At 40.0% G+C, this 19,276-nt stretch overlaps 1 protein-coding gene across 3 annotated transcripts in view; it reads right to left on the reverse strand.

The window, feature by feature from the left end:
* Positions 1–19,276, reverse strand: part of med30 (mediator complex subunit 30) — a 47,683-nt gene that overhangs the window by 5,766 nt on the left and 22,641 nt on the right. The window contains exon 5 of one of the 3 annotated variants that reach the window (XR_014872089.1): positions 527–19,250. The exons of the other annotated variants lie outside the window; for them this stretch is intronic. The gene's annotated coding sequence lies outside the window, so the exon portion shown is untranslated. Of the gene's footprint in view, positions 1–526; positions 19,251–19,276 lie in introns of those variants that run through there. 3 annotated transcript variants of the gene reach the window in all.

The raw sequence follows: 19,276 nt of genomic DNA on the forward strand, positions 1-19,276 counted from the left end.
GAGGGGGAGAGAAGGAGGAGAGCTCCTTCACTCAGGAGCTACTGTATCTGCAGTGCAGTGAAATCTATTAAGATTAAATCCATCTCACTCTCTCGCTAACACTCCTTTAGCCATGACTAATTACCAGCCATTTTTGCAGCGCAGATAACACCTTGAGCAATCGATTTCACACAGCTCTTTTAATATCAACTGTTTAGCTGATTGTCCTTGAAGATATTCCACAGTGGAACATTTGGAAGCCTTCCAGTCTTTCTCCCCCTCACTCTTCTCCTCTCTCTGGGGGGCTCTAAAAGCATCTCAAGCTCTCTTACTCCATCCTACCTTCTATCTCTCCAACTTACACTTTGAGTCTTAAGTGTGTGTGTGTGTAAGAAGATGGCAGTGAGTGTGTATTAAAAGGGATACGCCTCATTAATCTGACAAGCAAGTCTTGAAATAACTCGGTCATTTACGTATTAATGAGACGATACCCAGAGTCTTTGTAATCTCCCTCCAAGAATACAACGTTGCTCCCCTTTTTTTAAAAAAAAAAGTGAAACACTTTTTGCTCCATGAAGCTTTAAAAAAGGAGCTGCACTCAGAAATATGTTTTTCATCTTGCTTTTTAAGAATAAAACAGCCACATATGGCTTCAAAGATGCATTTTTTGTCTTTGCTTTTGAATACAGAGTCTTCCACAAAATTGTGCCCTGTACTTTCTTTGAAAGCAGGCAATAAAATTATACATTTTTCACAGTGGAAATAAGACTATAGAGGCAGCAAAGCCTTCACAGCACATTTATTATAAAAGGCTCGCTGGCATATCTTGATATATGAATAACAAGACTGCTATTATCACAGTAATGATTCGGCAACCTCAGGGAGATATAATTCCATTCATAACCTCATAATTAGCGGAACTCTAATCCTTCACACCTATAATGCAATATTTGGAGAAAGGGTTTACAATAGAGAACAAAGCGGGATGGAGCTCTGAACTGTCTCCTCTTTGTCTGAATTACCAGGCTTTTTGCAGACACTTCAGGAATCCAGCAAATACGCTCCCTCGTTTCTCTATGTTCGGACCCACAATAATGTTCTGATGTCCTTTCAATCCACAGCAAGAGCACTGACAGGCCATCGCCCGCTGCAGGGTGGCCAGTCAACAACTCGTGAAAGTAAACAAGGAACCACTGTCTGAGTCCTGTCTCCAAGGGCCTCCTGCAGACTGGCAGACTTCCTACCTGCTTCGTATAACCTAGAAACACTGGTAGTAGTCTGCGGCTTCATGGAGGAAAGAGCTCAAAAGAACAGCAACCTGAGATAGAAACTGTGATTGGCACGCCCAGAGAGAAGCAGCGAGATGAGGGGAGTGAAAATAATGGTCCAGAACAAGTGTTTAGGTTGTGATGTGTGCGTGTGTGTCTGTACATGGAAAGGGTGGGAGGATAAGGGTGTGTTTGTGTGCATCAGTCTCTGTCGTGCAGGTGATTTATCCACAGTTTTTACTGCTTTTACTTAGAATGCATTTCTTATTAGAAGGTACCACAAAGCATGGACATTAAAAATCTGAATCAAGACATTTGTGGTTTGCAGAAATCAATGATTCAAAAGGAGAACGCAAGTCACGCTGTTACGTTAAAAAAAAGGCTTTTACTTTATCTGCTGTGCGGACAGAAAGCCACTGCAGCCGCGATCACCGTTTATCACAGAAGCTCGGTGCTGTTTGCAGGTTCTGTATTTGAACATATTAACACTGCAGCCAAAACCATGTAACAACCGCCTCATCTTACTGCATATAAAGGGGAATATGGCAGAGGTTGACAGGTTTTAGATTTGGAAAAAGAGTGAATCAATACTCAGTAAAGGTCAAATAAATATGATTTTTATAGAGAGAATAAAGTCAGGTCAGTGCATCGCTAGTATGGGTACCCAACTGAGTGAATTTGTTAGTGTGTGTGTGTGTGGAATCTGAGAGTAGGAAGAGAAGGTCATGTTAATGTCCAACTGCAGGACGCTCTCAGGTGCACTTGCAGAACATCTGGGCAGAGGACAGGCCGGGGTGAGATGTGTTTTTCAAAGCACAGGCAAGGTGCACGCAGAATGAGCCTTGTAAAGAAGTCACATGGACTCACAGAGCTGTTTATCGGACACAGTTTTGGGAACACATCATCTAAAGAGATTAAACATTTTGGCAGCAGTGGGAGAAATCCAATTCCCATCCCTGTAACCTCCACTAAGTATGAAAAACATGTCAGAGTACCTGTCTGTGTTGTACTTTACCTCTGATTTATACACAGTAATAACAAATTTCTATTTAAAAAAAAAAGAAGAAAAAAACATGCTTATGAAGACGGAGAAACCAGAGCCAATGTTACTTATGTTAAATGTTACTTTTAAAAAAACACGTTATTTTGAAGAAGACAGAACATGCAGCAGAACAAATGAGTAATAAAACCAAAAGAAAGAACAAAAGCATTATTGTATTATATATAATATTAAAGAGTGCGACTTTGTGTGTGCAGGAGTGATATATCTATAATGTAGTATATTAACCTTTACAGGACTGAGTGGAGGACATATAATACTATAGATGTTTGCTATTAGCTGTTAGCTGAGCTGTTAAATCATTACACACGTCATATTATTGTCTCTTTATGTTGTTTTGTGGGTTATTTCTGTTTACGTTGTGTTTTATTGCGTTTTCGCATTTTTCTATTTGCTGGCGTTTCGTTAAGTTCCAATGCGTTTGACCTCCCAGGGCTACTGTATAATATGCTCATGTTCCCTTCTATACTTCAGACACTTCATAAGATTCTCGCGTTGTTCTTTGATATAAAAGTGACACAGATAAGACGAGCAGCTACAGTATCTGTGTCACTGTACGCTGCTGCTCTGTAAAGAAAAAAAAAATCCTATACATGCTCTGAGCCACACACTGATGAGATCCATCAGTATCTGTAGCTTTTATCAAGACAGTATCTGGTGCCTTATTCACCACCAACTTAAAAAAAAAACTACCAGTTTGGATCTCATGGAGAAAATGACCATTGATTATTCAGAGGTCGGCTGAATATGTCTGAAAATGATGAGATGTACAAAGAAAGGACACGAAATGGAGAGTGGACACATGAGGTCTTGGTTACCAGTTTGTTTAATGGATGAAGGATATTTCTCTGTCTCTTCCATCCCTGTCTGCCTTTCTCTGATTTCCTACATCACGCTCCCCATCTGCCTGACTCGTCCAAACTAGATCAAAGCTGCTGTCCCCGGTAGACGAGTGAAAGACAGAAGTAAAAGGGGAGGAAAAAAATGAATTTTTCATCGAAATCACTACATTAAAATTCAGTTCCACTGAAACTTTGCCACAAGAGAAGCTCTAATGACTATATCTGTGTGTCATGTCAAGACAGATTCTGACTCAGGCCACCAAAGGACATTCCCTGACCTGAAATCCATTAGTGACAAATATATTCATACATTCACATCAGTGTAGGCCCACTGGAGATTGCTTTCGATTAAAGTGAATAGCTTTCCGCACCTTCAATACGGCATTCATCAACAGTCAGGCGCAACAACTCAGCACAAAACCTAAATCTGTAAACACTCGGGATTTGTCGAATGTAGGCCATCAAACAACAGGGCGTCTCCAGGGTTATCGAGCTTGATAATTGCCATCTCTATATGAATTAATTCTGCTGCATTATTTCTGTGTTAAAGCTGACTGGGGAGGGGTTATTTTTATCCCTTAGACATTACAGAAAAATCAAGCTAATCTGACAATTATATTACTGTGTGAATAGGATGAAGTATTCACCTGCTTTTTAACCATTTACCGTGTTTCATCTGCAATTAAAAACACGACCACCACACTTCTTTGAGCACATTAAAATCTCTTGTGGGCTTTTTGATGAAGGGCCGGAAAGAAAAGACTTCAATTAAAAAAAAATAATACTACACACACACAGAGGAATGTAGCAAGTGAAGCAAAAACCTGCCTTCACTCAGGATTCTTCTGCTAATCCGGCCTGTCGCCGGCAACTCAAATCACAGCTTTTACTCCAATGGATCTGGCTGGGAATTACAAGTGTAAGTGTCTGTGAGTGAGGAGAAGGGATTAGAGAAGAGAAGAGAAGAGAAGAGAAGAGAAGAGAAGAGAAGAGAAGAGAAGAGAAGAGAAGATGGGAGACCTTTTTACCCTTTTTTAAACAGTCATATGAATGATTTTACATGACATATGACCGCTTCTATATCATCATTTGCAACTATTACCATCCACACGCTCAAAATCCTTTGATCTTTTTCATCATGCCTGACATCAGCCATTATAAATCATAAAATAAATTAAAACCTTCAAACACTGTCAGTCCAGCGAGAGAGCAGCAGGTATTCATGCTCTTACTCCTTCGAAAAAATAATGCAAAATCACTTTCTGGGGGTTGTTTTATTTGTTTGTTTGTTTAACCAGAACTGGATGATATTCCAATCATAATTTACTGCCTTCCAAATATATGGTTTTCCACTTGGTTTAAAAAAAGAGACTTGTGCTTCCCATCTGGTTGTGCTAACACTGTACTGAGCTTTCACTGCAGACAGGGCTCAGGCAGCTCCTCCACACACCATGAACCACGTGAGTTAAAGATACAGAAAGGTTTTACTCAAGACTAAGGTGGTTTGGAAGAATCAGTCAAAATGGAGTTTGTGTCAAAGCAGCACTTCAGAACCAACAAACCTTGTGTTTGACTTTGGTCAAAAAACATTCCTCAACAAAAGTGACATTAAATCTAAGCCAAAAGCAGGTATCCTTTTAGGGACCGACTCTATCGCTAGGTATGCGGACAAGCATTTCTGAATGTACAACATGTTGACCCGGCAGCAGACGACACACTGTGTGACACTCCGGCCATCTAGAGTAAACTGAGGCTACAATTGACACAAGCCCACCCAAATTAGACAATAGAAGATTAGATCATTATTGCCTGGTCTGATGAGTCTCAATATCTGCTTTTGTTCAGATCCCTTAGTACTAACAGAACATCATTCATGTCCATCCCTTTATGACCACAGTGTACGCATCTTCTACCCAACCAGGTAATGTATCAAAGCTCAGGTCTTCCCAAACAACTTTCTTGAACACAACAGTGACTTCACTGTACTCGAATGGCCTCCACAGGCACCAGATCTCAGTCCCATAGAGCACCTTTGGGATGTGGTGGAACAGCAACTTTGTAACTCTGACATGTCAATCTAAAAGTGTTTCTAACCCAGTGCCAACAAGGTGTACCTAATGAAGTGGCCAGCGAGAGCACTGCAAACCTATATAAAGGAAATATAATGATATACCATAATACTGCCAGAATGTTTTTTTTTTTAAATTACCAAGATAACAAAAAATATTTATTTTAAAGCACAGAAAACCAGCAAGTAGGAAGACATAAAGGAAGGGAAAACCCATCTACCTACAAGTTGCTAGCTTACCTAGCATGGGCTAGCCTGCTAGCTCAGAAATTCATCAGCAACACTGGTGTGAAGGCAGTTAGACTGGTGCTTTGTTCTACAGTAAAGTAAACTGACCATGCGGTGTCAGGGCGGTGTCAACTAAAGCTTAACACATTAAAAAGTAAGAAGGCACCACCTTGTGGCTATTCAGTAACTGTGCTTTATAAAGTAATTATTGACAGCACTGAAGATTACTATAAATTTTAAAATAAAACAACATAAATCATGAGAAAAATGACCCAAACAGTCTAGCTAGCAGTGGGTTTAGCCAGTCATTGATACACATTCGTCTAATCGCCCAACCCCCAACTCAAAGTGAACAAAAACAGCTTCTGCCTTTTCCACAAGGTTTGCTAAGGCTAAAGCAAACCCCCTGGCTATCCTCAGACAGTGAGATTGAGATTGGGTGCCTGCGCCGGAGTGAAATTTAATTAAATTTTATTATTCATAACAAGCGTGACAGGAAACATGGAGAAGAGCCACAGCTATGTGTAAAGGTGCTCTTTTTCCCCCAGAATCCAGTGATCCCCTAAATTATGTAGAAATGACTCATTTCCTCAAGGAATTGTAACTCTCGTTCAGGAAGAAGAATTAGGACAAAGCAAACTCATGGGGCCAACACTTTTAGCATCGAGAGTGTCTACAGTAAAAGCTTCCAGGCTCTGTTCTTAAAGTGCTATAATCTCTGTCCATGCAGCCATAACGCTGATGAGCATAAAATCTTTTCGGGACCTTCTACTGATTATTTCGCAACCTAACTTTTGCATATTTATTACAAGTGAATGAAAATGGCTTGGGTAATCAATCATTTAGATTGTTCCACAGAATATGCAGCATGAGTAAAAATAAGCTGCAATGATCTGCAGTCACCAACTCCTTTAAGAACTTAGTTTAAAAGTGGCGCACAGACTAAGTCCACTGGTGATATGTGGCAAACTGCCAGTAACGTGACTGAAAACGTGAGTGTAATAAGGCTATGGGTTGTCCTTTTGATTATATCATTAATCACTGCATAACTGAAGCTGCAGATTCCTTACCTCACCTTAGAATGTTTAGTAAGGTACGAGAATTTCCCTACACTGTTTTATTGCTGATTGCATTTTATGTGCATAAAAATAACAAGTCGAGATATTTACTTGTAAAGCCAAAAGGAAATTATTCAAGGACTACTTGAAAAATGATACCTTTATCAAAAATGTAGTTTTTAAAAACTAAAAACTAAACTAACTAAAAAAATCTTTTCATGCTTTGTTCAAGATTCCTGTAACATTCAGACAAATACTTTGTTTGAATTCATTACCTAGTAACACAGTTTCTGTTATAGCTGCTTAAATGTGAGTTATATTATATTTCATTTAGACACAGTTAAGTCAAAAGTTAAAGCGATTCTTAATCTGTCTGCATTAATTTATTATTTGTGGTATGGGAAGGTCCCAGCAGCAGGACCCACAGTCTGGAACAGAGCAGGCATCAGTAATAACAGATAATGGCTATGCCATATCATCACATTTAATGCGATAAACTGTAACATCACAATATCACTGACATAGAAACACCACGCTTTTATTTTCCCAAAACAATGAGGCAAGCCTAGACATGCTGGAAAGCCAGACCCCATTTCATCACCTACTAAGGATTTTTTTTTACCTGTAAAGGGAGCTACAAAAAACAAGCTTGTTTTACCACTCAAGGCAAAAACATAGAATCAAATGCAATAGCTGATAGGTGCACTTCATTTGACAGGTAGAGCAAACAGTGGATGGAAATTACTGACCTTGCTAAAAGAATGGCAACGGAGTGACCAAAAGGTAGAAAATATTTTTCATTAATCATTTTTTATGTGACAATATTGTGGAAGGTTAAGTTACTTTAGTTATTGTTAAACTAAACTATTAAGCAGCTATTTGTAATACTTCTTTTTAAATATTTACGGAAAGCACTACGTGGGCTCATGCTGTATTACAGTACATAATGCTATAATGCTTCACCTGCTGGCACCTTGTTTCAGTAGATTTATACTTTAAACTCACTGACATCACTAACACTAGCTCACTGATGACGGATAAAAAGACCTTCATTTATTTGCACTAAGTAAATGCTGCTGCCTGCAACCGGCACTCACCCAGAAAACATTGGTCAGTATTCATTTTCTATATCATGTTAAATATCATTGCAAATTTCACTGCAAAATTGTGATATAGATTTGAGGCTATAATAAATAGGATATTGATTCAGTGGAGGAGGAGGAGGGGGAGGAGGGGGTGGGCTGGGTGGCAGAGCAGCTTGCAGAGGACACGGCAGCAGTAGGCAGGCTAAAGCTTGAACTTAAAAAGCACACAGTATATGAGATTAGCCAGAGGATGTGCAGGAGGGTATCAGTTGAGCCATCAGCTGTTGTGAACTGGCGCTGAGATCAGCTATCAACTGATGTGCCAGAATTACAGGCTCGGCTTGACTCCATGCCCGTTTGTACTAAAGGAAAGCTCACAGTAAAAAAAACAAACTTTCACATTTTATCAGTTCTTGAAAAAGTGAGACGTTGATTATTTTTGTATGCGCAGACCCTCTCCTACCTTTTCCTGTGCATGTATTTTTACCTAAGAAAGCATTCAAGATTCAAAAGCACAGTCTAGTTTCAGCTATTGCATCTGTTTAATATCATAGCCACTGTGCATCTCTGCCTCCTAGCCAGAGGCTGTCCAGTTGACAGCATTTGGAGAGCAGACAGAATATTCATGATGCAACCTCGATGGTATGCGCCAGCACAAACATGACAACACAGACCATCACAACTGTATCACATGCTGCCAAATAGAAAATATTAACGATGGAAATTTTTACACATAAACAATATAGTTCACATTGCACCACTAAACTATATGCATAATGTATATATATGATGTATTTGCTCTCGTATCGCTTTGAGCTCACAAATATTGGACATACACGGTGAGTCAATACGTTGGGCAGACACAGCAGGAAACTCATTGATTTCTGCTGTCCAAATTAGACATCGCAGCTCTTGTTTCACAGTGATTAGCGCCGCTTTAGAAAGTCTGCTGCAGTAAATTCCCCTAAGCTGATTAATGTATACGATTCTGAATGAACAATTTAACATGAATGCTTCCAGATTGCACTTGATGATGTGAGTCCATGTGTATTAAAAATGTTCCACCAAAGTAAAATGTCACTCCCTGATAAAACAAAAACAAATTGCCACTCTACAGGAACTTGTAAAAAGCATAAGTGAGTTGGGGGTAAGTAAGAGGCTTACTGCTCTGCGCCCTGCCTGGGGAACCCCGTGACGCTAAATGGGCCCTGGTTTACCATCTGACAGTATACCCACGGGGAGCGAGGCCAGGCAGCTTTAATTTGCCTGACATCAGTTAAAAAAAAGCCTTAATTGACTTTATAAACTTTATGGCTTTTTCCTCAATGGGAAGGTTTAAGTGCGAGTGTGTTTTGTGTTTAGCATGGGCTGTCTCAGGAGAGTAAAGGCCTTTAAAGGGATTCTGAAAGCAGATAAAAGCTTTCTCTTCCAGCAGTGGCAGAAATACAATAGCCATGTTGTCATCCTTGCATACACCTACCAACGGGGTTCTTTCAATACATCCTCAGCATTGAGGTGGAAAGCCTGCAGTGTCAGCCGACTGATGCAGAATGGTTGCAATCGATTCAGTATCTGAGGCTAGTCGCCTCCTCGCTCTCTCCAAAGCAGTTGAATCTCTGCCAGGTAGCCCCATCGATCGGGCCTTCCTCTGTGATTTGGTTCCCAAAAATAATGAATGAGGGCTGAGCGGGTGAAGTGCTGTTGCTTTAAAACTACTGATGGGCATCCATGCAAGCAACTTAACCTCTGGCAAAATTTCACCGAATAATTATTAATTCATTTTCTTGTTTTTCAAACAAATGCACATGCACGGTACTCTTATATCTTCTCTTGTCATATTTAGCTCATGTGAGCTCCTGAATTGATTGCTAACTGTAACAGATTGCAGTGTGAAGAGAATGCAAACAGATTAGAAAACAACATAAAATTAACATTACATAACAAATGCACGACTATGAGGGACAATGCCATATTATTTTTAAAACATGATGGTGGGTGATATTAAATTCCACTTAACTGTATTTATATAGTGGCAGAGACATGCTGGGACGAATGCATTACAGTCTGTGTTTTGCTTGGTCTGTGCAATGTTTTTATTTAGAAGCCTGAGCATATTCTTTAGACCGCTCTTTTGTTTGACCTCCTCCCCTGTTCTCCAGCTGTGCTGTGCAGCTTTTCATGACTCACATCAAAAATAGACAAGGTGTATGTTTTTAGTAGAGGAGAGAGAAGCTTTTGGCACGCTTCTGAAACATTCTGCAGAACATAGTAGAAAAACCCAATTACTTCACTTTCTTCTTTGTTTGCTTCTAAGCATTTTTCCCCTTTGCAATCATCTTGATAATGTACCTATTAAAGAGGGGTGGTAAGTATACAGAGGCAGAATCCTGTAAATATACAGTTATAAATATGAGTTACTCAGTTTTAGCCAAACTGTAGCTGTGAGACAGATGGCCTCACATTTGACCCTCGAATACTTTGATATACACAGGTCAGGGTCGACTCATTGTCTGCAAAGCACCCAAGTTCTGTGTCTGCAAAATAAGCCCAAATCATCACCCACCATCACCGTGCCTGACAGCTGGGATGAAGTGTTTCTGTTTATATTTAGTTTTCTCCATGAATGTCGCCGTGCATTATGGTGAATCATCTCCACTTTGGTCTTTTCTGTCCAAGTGTTTGTTACAGAAGGCTTGTGGTTTGTTAAGCTGCATCTTAGCAAAGCAGTGCAGCCATGTTCATTTTAGAGAGAAGACGTTTTCCCCTGGAAATCCTTCCAAACAAGTCAGGCTTGTTCAGTGTTTTTCTAACTGGACTGTCATGAACTTTAACATGTAACACGCTAACTGAGGCTTGCAAAGAGTCCTCTGAAAACTCTTTGTCACATGACTGCATATATTGTACTGCCATTTACTGTATTCACCTTTGTATATATGATATTTTATCTTTTTTCTTTCATAAACTGTCATCAAAACAAAAAAAAAGGAAGAAACCCATCCAGCCATTTTATGCTTTCATATTCACAATTCCCATGTTAATATCGATTCCCATAATATTCCCATATTAACAGCAATCAAAAAGACTGACTTGTTTTGTCTGATCAATATCAGTTAGGCTCTGCCTGGAGACACAAACGTAAACAGCTACAGTCAGCTGAACCTGTGCTGCTAACTAGCTAGCTTATTGACACGGTCTAAAGAGGAGAGCTGAATGTGGAAGTAGCTTCGGAGAGCAGACACCGGCTCTGCAGGCTTGCTGCAGCGGATGATGTGCGAGTGTTCTGTTTATTTACCTATTAGTGTTTGTTTGTACCTCTCAAACATATAAATTGCTCATGCTATGGGCACTTAATGGGTTTGTGTGAACATGTGAGAAGTGAGAGCTTGAAGCCAGTATTTGAAGAGCGATACCCCGCCGTCTCAATCTCAGAGCAGACAGGACCTGTTTCTTTCATCTCTCTCAGATGTCTGTCAGGAGCTTGTATCATCTGAGGCCAAGCCGGACACCTCCTCTCACACTCTAAGTAAACATGATACTTCAAGGGGTTTTAATGGGCAGGAAAGGATTCCTCCGAAATTAAAAAAAAACGTTCTTCAGGTGCCAAAAACAGTTCTTCATACATGAAAAGCATCATGTGATGCAGTGATGTGTTAAATTGGCACAATCACTCACATACACTTAAAATCAGCTCTTTTGTGGCACGTCTCCAAAAAGTAATATCGGTTCTAATTAACTCCATCGTTTTAAGAGTGAAAGAAGCAGTGTGGGGAGGGTGAGAAAAAGAGAAAGGCAGGCAGATTTCAGGAAAGATAAAAGAGAGGTAATTTCAATTTAAAGCCTCCAATGCACTGACAGGAGATGCTGTTTACTGAGTGCAGGGAAGTGTTTCAAAAGAGCAACAGCCTGTTACTTGTGCCTCACCCTCATCAAAACTCTAATAGACTCTTCACATACACAGAAAGCAGTTTCTGAAGTTCAAATGTAAACATTTCTACCAGCTCCTGAGCAAGCAGCTTTCCCTTTACTAAATAAAAAGTGGAATGGAAAGTGATGACAGGGTTTAAAGCAAAACAAAACATAGCAGGCCTTCGGGTGATGTAACATGCCCTTTGGCAGTCACAGCACAGATCCTCAATCAGCTCCTGACAACAAACCCTGACTACAGCTAAATCTGGAAACAAATGCACCTCATCAAACCATTCGCATCCCTTACACAGCACACCGGAGAGGCTGCTGTTGTTTGTTGTCTACTCCTCGATTTTGTGGTTCTGATATTAGCTGCCATATTTTGCTGAGTGCTGAATTGGAAACCCATATGCTCTGAACCGAGCGCACACAAACTGCCCTTTATACTGTAACTCACCCTGTACAGTAGATTGCAAAACAATCAAAAACAAACAACTTCCCAGCCCAGCCAATCCCAGCACACATGCATGGGGGAAATTACATTTGGCTCTTCGGCACCTTATTCTTCATTCTGCTCAACATCGACCTGTTGGATCTCAAATGAGTTGGTGTTCTAATAATTTCAACGCCAATAATCTAATCTAGAGAACTGACACGTTTTCTTGGTTTGCAGGGGCCAGGAGGTCACAACCACTCAGCTCCAGAACCAAACATAGCTCTTTTTCCCACCTCCAGATTTGACACACGCATAACGTCAGTGACAGACACGTTCATCCATACAGCTCCTCATCCATCACAATTTACAAGCTATTATTGATGAAGCATCAAATGTAACCTTGAGCAAAATTTAAAGATCCATTAGGTGGTCATTTTGTAATTTTGATTAACTTTGATCAATATTGTAGGAGGAGTAGCAAGTGTTATGAAAAGTGGAGGGGTGAACAGACAACAGACACCTCGCAGTGGTGTAAGCTTATTGATTTCTGGCAGGATAAGAAAACAGAACACCGTCTTTTTTTAAAAGGTTTTAAACCTAATTGTCTGTCAGTTTGTTTGCTATACTTATACTTTAGTTGATATTTTATAGCAGTGGTTAGCATGGATGTATCCAGAGTGAGTCCCTTCAAGAAATAAACACTGTAGAGGAAAATAGAGGATTCAAGAGAAATGGATTCCTTTATTCGCTTGATTTGTGGCTAGACAATTTTTGGTTTTACTATTTTAAAAGCTTTTAATCTTTTAATTTTAATTTATTATCAAAGTTATCTAGTTTTAATCTGATTAATTTGCACAAACAGAGATTACAGGAATAGCCTTACAGGAATTATCTCTCAAAGTATACCTAAAGTTACATTAACCGCTACATTCTATGGATGAGTCACCACAATGGGTAGCTCTGCATGGTCGATTTGGCCCAGTTTAATGCTGGATGCCCTTCCTGATGCAACCATAAAGAGATTCGCATCTCCTCCCGTTCTAAAACTGCCTGTTAAAAAACGCTAATAGATATTTATTTACCTCCACTTCTCAGTTTGGCAGCAATAAAAATAATTTTAAAAACCTGTATTATTGTAGTGAAAATCCACTTAAAACTACCAAATTATCATAAATAACCCACTGCTGCGTACTCACGAAGTATTTGCCCCTAATAATTATGTTGATGGGCTAATTTATACTTTATACTAAATGGCTCTTTTGATAGTAAAGGTTACAAACCCCTGCCACAGAGCAAGATGCAGAGTTAAACGGATCAATCATTTACCTTTACTTTAAATAACTTTGTGGATTTTGGCCACTAGGACACGTCTGATCCAAAGTTGCACTTGTGAATAAAACTTGACAGCCCGATGCAAGATGTAAGAAAACGGCAACCAAAAGCAAAGAGACAAAGGAATGGAGAACAAAGATGCACAGATCAAACACAAATAGTAAACAACAACGCATGTTTCTTCAGTGGAAGAGAACAGAAAGCCGAAAAGTGGAGAATGGAAGAGTCACAGAGATGTGGCTGTGTTTTTTTCATTTGATTAGTAAGTCATAGGTTTACAGAACAAATTTGTTAAAACTCAAGCACATCTACCATACACCTTAGTTTTAAGTTTTTCTACATAAAACTTTAAACTATGCATGATGCATTCAGCTGGACTACACATTATTGTATTGGACTACACATTATCTACTACTCCTACCACCTCATTCATAAACACCACGTTTCAGCCATTATGTTTCATGCAGTCTCCACTAATATGAAATATGATAAAGAGAGAAGATAGACATGATGCACTGTAGACTGGATTCTGATATATTATGGAGCCTAGCAGCTTGCTAGAATAACTTGACCTCCTCCCACATGTACTTGAACATTGATTGAAAGCATATATGGCAAAAACTGAATGGAATCTTTATTAAAGAATCTATTTTAAACTTGTGCTGTCCTGTTTTTTTTGCCATTATTTTTGATGCAAACGAGAAGCTAAGAAAAAGTTTCTTTCCTTTGGCCATCAGGATCCTAACCTCTGTCCTCAAACATCTGTATATCCTCAACCTTCTCTTGTACCTTGCTATTATTTATAATCTACACTGAGAAAACCTAGGAGCACACTACCATACAAATAACTTCCTTAACAAAAAAAAACCTTAAGTCTTTTAAGAGACATGCATTTTGTTACATAAATGCTGTCTGCAACAATCAACAATTCTACAGAAATCTACTTTAAAAGATTGGATTTGTTTTTCTTACATTATAAATAAGTTGAAACTTTTACTCAGACTCTTAGTGAAAGCCTTGTGACCTGAAAGTGCCCCAGCACTAGTCTCCTTCTTACTAAATTAAAGACATCTCTCTTTACTGACCAGCTTCATCTTTACTGAAACCTCTTTCACACAAATTAACCTCTGACGCGCATCCTACATTTTCCAGTTTATGCTAAAATTAGCTTCAAAAGCATACAAAAAAATATAAAAGGCTTAATGTGTTTTTTTTAGTTAAACAAGTAACCTGTGCAAATTATGTGCACAATACAAGCTGAACAAGGTTTTCCAACTCTCGTGGCTGTCGTCTGAGTAAACAGCAGTCAAACAAAAGCAGCAAAACTCTGCTTCTCTAATTGCTTACATAGCCCTTAAACAGTGCAATACAAAACAGAAATAATTGGGGTTACATTTGAAACTAAACGCAACAAAATGCTGCAAAATACCCTCCCCAAATAAACGCTCTGATACCACCCCCGCAAGAGCTTTGCGGCTACAATGCCCCTCTGACCCCAGCAAAACAATTAAAAAGCCCTCGGCATACAAAGAGCTAGTAATGGGCCACATATGAGGCTGCTAATAAGACAGAGGTACAGACACCCACTGTGCACAGCGTACTAATTCTGGACCCTGAACGTAGCTGGAGAGCATGGGAATAGAGGGACACAGGGATAGAGGGATAGAAAAGAGAGAAATAGGTATGAAAAGGAGGGGGAGAAAGTGGAGCACAGCAGGGGGAGTAATGTCTGCGTGAGTGGAAAGGTAGACAAAAAAAGGACAGAGACGGGGAATCGGAGCAAAGCAAAAGAAATTAAAAAAGAAAAACACAGCGAGAACATCTGCCAGCCAAGCAGTATCCCTCTCTCCTGGTCTTATTACAGTAAGGTGGTTGCGTTTGTTTATCATCAGGCCTCGGCAGAATACGCGCCTGCTCTTAGATAAAACTAAGCACCAGTAACACTAGAATTCATTATATACACCGAGCCGGCAGCAAGCTCAGACAGGTCCAGAGAGGAGAGAAGAGCAAAGCCAGACAGTGGATGCCTGTTCTATTTGAAATTACAAACATCCCCTTGCTTTTAATTTCTCCTTTTCTTATTTGAATAAAGAGGACAGACACGGTAATTAACGGGGTATTAAAAAAGCAAAACAGTGTGCAATGAGGGAGGGAGCGAAGGAGGAGGAGGAAGAGGAGGAGGGTGAGGGGGCATGGGAGGAAGCAGCAGCAGAGTGGGAGAGATAGTAACTAAAAGAGGGGAGAGGAAGAGAGGAGCTGTGGAGAATTAATAACAGGCCAGATCTCTCCGAGGCCTCCTTAATGGGCTGTGACAGGAATTTATTCACACTTAGGCTGGTATTAAATCAAACGCGAGGCGAGTGGCAGTGGCAGGCTGCAGCAGTGGAGTGGGGCGGGGGTGGGGGTGGGGGGGGGGGGGTGGAGTAGAGAAAGCATTGGGTTCTGCCATGTCACAAGGGTCTGGCATTACAGTCCCTCTCCAAGGTGGATGGTCATCTCCAAGGCCCTTGGGATGGATAGAAGGATGGAGAGATGGCACAGGGAAGGGTTGTATGAAGAGAAGTAAGGATGAGTGATGTGCCAACGACAAGAGAGCCTGTCCCATGCCCCAGATGGAATGATTATCAAGTAGTCCAGAGAGCCGCAATGAATCATTCTTACTCCATTCTGCAAAATGCACCGTCACTCAGCCAGACAGCCGGCCGGTCCGTCAATCGGTTAGCCAATCAGTCAGTCAGGCGGGCAGAAAGGAGGCTGATTCCCTCAGACTTGGACACCCCTCGCTACAGAAAGCTGGCAAAAGTGAAAGCTACTCAAATCACAAAGCTGTATTTGAATCCGCACTCTGAGAAATGAGCTGCTGGCTACTTTATTTCTCATATTTCTAGTTTTCCTCCATTAATTGGCGTGTGACCAGTAATGAATGGCTGCAATTTATGGTCACTTGGGGACGAGATAATTCAGTCCTGTTTTTATTTTATTTTTTTTACTGGAGCAGAAACATGTGGCTGACTGGGGACCCTGAATTGATATGCACAATCACATTCCTTGCTACCAGGGGTCTGCAGCACAGAGATTGAGCAATCGCAACCCATTAGGCTTCAATGAATTATGACGATTGCATCTAAAACATTTATGCAAACACTGTTGACTTCTGCACACGCTCAGATAAACTTTGCTTCTTCTCACAAACATATGCAAAGACTGCAGCTGACTTACACTTGCATGCATGGGAGTGAGCATTAAAAGATAATAAATAGGTTGTATACTTCAACATAAGGCAAAAAGGCACAAATTCATATTCGCACACATGTATAGAAGGGAATGTACACACTCAAAGACACTTAAGTTAAAACACATAGTGTCACACAATGTGCTTCCTAATAAAAACACTTGTGGAGAGTGATGAGAACGTAACCTCCCCCTCCACCCATTCCAGCTCTGGGCAGATTGCATCACCATCCGTCAGCCAGACTCCGACAAACAGCAATTACCCCAATCGACAGATAACGAGAGCAAGGCTATCACTCACAGCCAGGACGCCCCATAAAGCAGCCAGACATTACCATGAAGGAGTCATTTATCTGCTTCTCCTCTGCCCATCCCCCTTCTGCTTCCACTGCATCCTACTCTGATCTTTATGTTTACTACCTGTTCACGCCACAAGCTTTACGGGTGGGCTTTAGGCTTCAGCTGAACAGAAGGTAGGATAGAGGTCTGAGGCCAAATGGAAAGTGACAGCTAACCCACAAGAGTCAAGATTACTACCTCAAAATGCAGTTCTTTTAAAGGCATCTACAGGTATTGTTAATATGTGTGTCTCAATCACATATTGTATATGAATAATGGATATGATTTCTGTGTCTTAAATGTGAAGCTAATGCACAAGCACATTAAACTTGCATTCTATCTAATGGCCAACAGGGGGCACCTCCTCTAAATAACCAGGAGCTGATGAGTTAATGATCTCAATCTTTATTTAATGTAAAATGATGGTCGTTTTGTACATTAGGGTCACCTCTGATGTCCATAAGGAGGGTCCCAGCAGTGTCGCTTAGTTTCAGTCACACCCACGCCTCTCTTGTGATGTGCGTTTTCAAAAAGCTAAGATGGTAAAGGCAAAAATTTACCATTTACCATAGGCTATGGTTTCTACCTATTTTTATTTGCCTTTACACATCAGTTCACCTGTTACAAACTGGCAACATATCCCAGGTGTAATCTGCCTCACACCCTCAGACAGCTCAGATAGGTTCCCGTGACCCTAAGCTGGAGAAGTGGTTAAGAAAAGGGACGGATGATGGGGCAGCCAAGTAGCTCCCAGGCATTACAGTATATACCCCATGAAGCCCAGATTTTAAAACCACCATAGCTGCATTCACCCTCATCCACCCTTTCTGCTCTACACAGTTCTGTCAAATAAAGGTCTAGAGAGACAGAAATAAAATTTTAAAAACAAAATAAAAATCAATCACAATGGAAACAAAGCGCTTATAATGTTGCATGCTACAAAGAATTGAATGAGGACTTTAGGAGAAACAGAAAACCTGTGACCTCTGGTTCAATCCAGAGAGTCGGTGTGGACATTGTGGAGGACTATAAATATATCACATAGATAAAAAACTGAACTGGGTTAAAAAACACTGCTGCACTCTACACGAAGGGCCAGAGTCGTCTCTATTTTCTGAGGCGGCTGAGATCTTTTAACATCTTTCAGACAATGCTCAGGATTTTGTCTTTTGTGGCCACTGCCATCCTCTATGATGTTGCATGCTGGAGCAGCAGGTTGCTAACAGACTCAATAAACTTATCCACAAGGCTAGTAATGTTGTAGGGACGGAGCTGGACTCCCTTAAGATGGTGTCGGAGAGGCGGATGTTGTCCAAGATAAGGACAATGCTGGACAATACCACCCACCCACCCACCCACTCCATGCCATGCTGGCCAGGCACAGGAGCTCGTTCAGTGAGAGACTGAGATTACCAAATGCACCAATGCACAGGAAATTATTCCTGCCTGTGGCCATCTCCCTGTACAACTCCTCCATCCAATGCACAGTACATCCAATACACTCTTTTGCACATCCTCTACAGTCAAAATAACAAATAACAAAGTTATACAGTTTAGAATAAAATATCAATCATATTTATTTCATCTCTGTTAATCTATCTATGTTTAATCCATGTTCTAGAGATGACTAATTGAGCTGTTTGTATATAAAAGAACTATTTCTTATATTTTGTAACTTTGTAATATATCGTATTATTTAATTTAGTTCAGTCTGTCACTGTACATATTGTCTTGGAGCAACTGTAACCACATCATTGCCTTAAGCATTTATAAAGAATTCTGATCCTGATAAAAACTGTAACATTTGCCTGAAATACAGTGCTTTAATTTAAAATAAATGATGACGTGCAGTGGAACCTGCGTGGGAATTATGTGTCTGCATTATATCTATGCTGTAGGCCTCCATAATATCTGGGACAAAAGCACATTTTTAGTAGATTTGTCTCTCTACACAACCACAATGAAATATAAATCAAACAATCAACATGTGATTGAAGTGCAGACTTAATTGTTATTGTATTATTTCTTTTAAATACCATAAATTGTTTAAGAATTACACCCATTTTTATACACAGTCCTCCAAAAATAAAGGAAAGAAATAACATTAGAAGTGTTGAGTATGTATTTTATAGCTTTTTTGTGTAATTTTACATAACAAGAGGCAAGTAAGGGAGGCCATCATTAGACTGTAATTCCATATAAACCTGTTAGATAGACAGAAAAAACTTTAGAAATGGACAAATCAGAAATCTAATACATTGTTAAAAATAATTAACATAATCTAACTGAGTCAAGAACATTCCTGGAGAGTCGGGTGCATCAAGAATGGAAGTTTGACTGAAGGTTTACAACAACGTTCGAACCACTGATTACACTCAAGAACAATAAGGTCAAATTAGACTTCTACATCTAAAAAACCTGAATAGTTATGTAAAAATAAAATA

Source organism: Neolamprologus multifasciatus, chromosome 22 (assembly GCF_963576455.1).
Source record: "Neolamprologus multifasciatus chromosome 22, fNeoMul1.2, whole genome shotgun sequence".
NCBI classification, from domain to species: domain Eukaryota; kingdom Metazoa; phylum Chordata; class Actinopteri; order Cichliformes; family Cichlidae; genus Neolamprologus; species Neolamprologus multifasciatus.